The sequence below is a fragment of the Podarcis vaucheri genome (assembly GCF_965113315.1).
Source record: "Podarcis vaucheri genome assembly, chromosome: 18".
NCBI classification, from domain to species: domain Eukaryota; kingdom Metazoa; phylum Chordata; class Lepidosauria; order Squamata; family Lacertidae; genus Podarcis; species Podarcis vaucheri.
In genome coordinates this window covers 3121876-3125154 of record NC_138756.1, presented here as the reverse complement: position 1 = coordinate 3125154, position 3279 = coordinate 3121876, and positions in this window count along the sequence as shown.

Here is a 3279-nt window from a genome sequence, read left to right as displayed (position 1 = left end):
AAAAATCTATGCACAAGACCTAGACTGAATGATACGTTCATGTTTTATCATAATATTTTATATGTTGAGAGTCGGCCAGAGTGGCTGGGACAGCCCAGTCAGATGGGTGCTGTAATAATAATAATAATAATAATAATAATAATAATAATAATAATTTATTCATACCCCTCCCATCTGGCTGGGCTTCCCCAGCCACTCTGGGTGGCTTCCAAAAGAATATTAAAATACAATAGTCTATTAAACATTAAAAGCTTCCCTAAACAGGGCTGCCTTCAGATGTCTTCTAAAAGTCTGGTACTTATTATTATTGAAAAGGACGTCCCGTCTTTTCACTGGAGAAATGGTGAAGCCTACGCTGCTTGAATGGTTTAAAAAAAAAGCCTGCAATAATACATTGGGTTAAAGATACATTTGTCTCTTTTATCGCTTTATTTTTGCTGTCAATTTTGCCATTTCCGCATAGTCCATTAACTTATGATTCGGCCGAGGGTGTGTGTGTGTGTGTGTGTGTGTGTGTGTATCTATCTATCTATCTATCTATCTATCTATCTATCTATCTATCTATCTATCTATCATCTATCTATCATCTATCTATCTATCTATCTATCTATCTATCTATCTATCTATCTATCTATCTATCTCAGGGGTCAACAAACGTTTTCAGACTATATTCTGAAGGGGCCAGACTATATTTTGAAGGGGGGAAATGAACGAATTTCTACGCCCTGCAAATAACCCAGGGATGCATTTCAAATAAAAGCACACACGTTTGCCTACCCTTCATTTTGACGCCAATAAATAATATAAAGGGGTGTGTGGGGAGAGAACCCTCTAAACTTCCAAATGAAAAAGACTCACTGATGATTAAAAAAAACAAAAAACCCAGGACTTTCAGGAAGCCAGAATCCCAATTATTCATAGTTCTTTGAAATGAGGAATTCCCCCTGGCAGGAAATTCTTTCTGCATGCTTACAACGGGAAGATTGCCAGGAAAATCCATTTCCTGCATCTTTCCAGCAACTGGCCTCCAAATGCTGGTTTTGATCTGCCAGTTCCTCGTTTTGAGTTTCCAGATCGTGAATATTTTCGGCTGAAATCCCTTCCCCACCGAACCGCAGCCCCCCACCCTGAGACACAGCTGCAAAGCAGGGAGCCCAGAGTTCGAATGCCGCCTCTGACATGAGGCATGCGAAAGGCAAGCCACACCAACCGCCCTGCTCTCGGCCTCGGTCTTCCCCATCTGCGGAATGGGCTGAAGAACACGGGCAAACTTTGCAGCTCTGTCATAAGGGACAAGATACCATGTGCGGAGTTCTTTGAACCCCATATGGAGAGTCCCATAGGAAGAGAGAATTTAGTTTTTCCTGTTTGATTTTTTTAATCATTATTCTCTTTAGTTTAGCTTGAATTTTATGGTATATTAGGTTGAAAACCTTTAATAACATTGATGTTTTAAAATTCTCGTAGCCCCCTGCAATTCACATTTTGCTGCATTTATAAGATTTTGGAATAACAATTACAAGGTGAGCCCGGCTTGGCTGGGGAGGGCGGGATATAAATAAAATTTAATTATTATTATTAATAATAATAATAATCCAGATCAAATGGGGGGAAGCGGTGGAATTCAAATGAATCTGACAAGCTTCTGAAAAAAATTAAGATGCCCCCAAGTCCCTAACCGGCACTTTACGGAGGGGGGTGGGTTATTTTTTATTTATATTTTGATATCGTTTTGCAAATAACAGTTATCAAAGAGGGTGGGAATTGCTTGGAGCAGAAAGTCTCTGGAATTGCCGTCTTTTCCCGTGTATAAAACAATGTTTTCTGAAAAGGAAAGGGCCTTTTATCCTATGTGGTGGGAATGTAGAGAATTTTTTTAAAAAATTGGGAAATGATATATAATGAATTGAAGAAAATGTTTAAAATGACATTTGTAAAAAAAACCAGAAGCATTCTTGTTAGGGATTGTAGGAAAAGACCTGCCAAGGAAATTAAAGAACTTATTTATGTATGTGACAATGGCGGCAAGAGTCTTGATAGCGCAAGGATGGAAGAATGAGGAAATCCCGACGAAAGAACAGAGGCAAGAGAAATTGATGGATTATGCAGAACTGGCGAAACTGACATATAACCTGTGAGATAAGGACAACTGTGACTTCAAAGAAGAATGGGAACTTTTTACAAAGTATTTAAAAAGACAACAAAATGAATTGGACTCTTTGGCAGGTTTTGAATAAACATACACAAACCTATTGATTGCTAACATAGTAAACAGATAATATAAGGATTTATACAATTTTACAGTACGCAGAGAACAAGAGGTGTTGAGAAATCAGAGAGAGGAGCTGGGGAGGGGAAAAATAATGAATATAATATGTTTTGATATTGTGTTATGTTGGAATTGTTAATAAAAAAAATTAAAATTAAAAATAAAAGGATGTTTTCTGCTAACTTTATTTAGTCAAAAATTGGTGGTCGTCTTAAATACCAGCTGTTCCTCTTCCCCGTTAGTTGGCAACCCACCGTGGGAAAAACAGGAGAGGATCGCTGGGGGGGGGAGGAAAGTTAATCGCCCCCAAATGATCTTACAGGGTAGAGGCCCTAACCTCGTCCCTACTCGCGAGTAAGAGAGGAAGCAGGCGTTTCCGGGGCGCGGAACACCGGAAATCTGCAATGCATTGCAACATCAGACAGACTTTTATTTTTTGCAAAGGGGATCAAAGCTGCAATGCAAATTCGACTGCCGATTTTAAAAGGGGAGGCGGGCGCGCATCCCCGCATCCTCACGTGCGCCTTACCTGCTTTCCGGGGGGGGGGCTCCCCAAAACGCGTGTCAAGGTCAGTCTCCCACCCAGACACGTTCCCGGATCGCTGGAAAAGAGGGAAACTCTCCGCACGTTACTCCACCCCGGAGGCAGGATCGGGGGTGAGCGGCACCACCCCTTCCGGGTCCCGATCCAGGCGTGGTCCTACTCGAGAGTAGACCCGTTGAAATTGCAGGGCATCCCCATCCTAATAATAATTTATGGCCCGCGCATCTGGCTGGGATTCCCCAGCTACTCTGGGTGGCTTCCAGCACGTACAAAAACATAATATTTATTTATAAATATTATTTTAAAAACCATAATATTATTTTTGGGTGGGGAAGTTTTTCAAGCTGAAAAGTCTTGGCCGTCCTCTGCAATTGCTTCATCTCCATATTTGCAGGAAGGGGAGGCTGGTGGCTGGAAAGGCGACACCTCCTCTCACCTGGTTCGCCTGTGGAACTCACTGCAACAA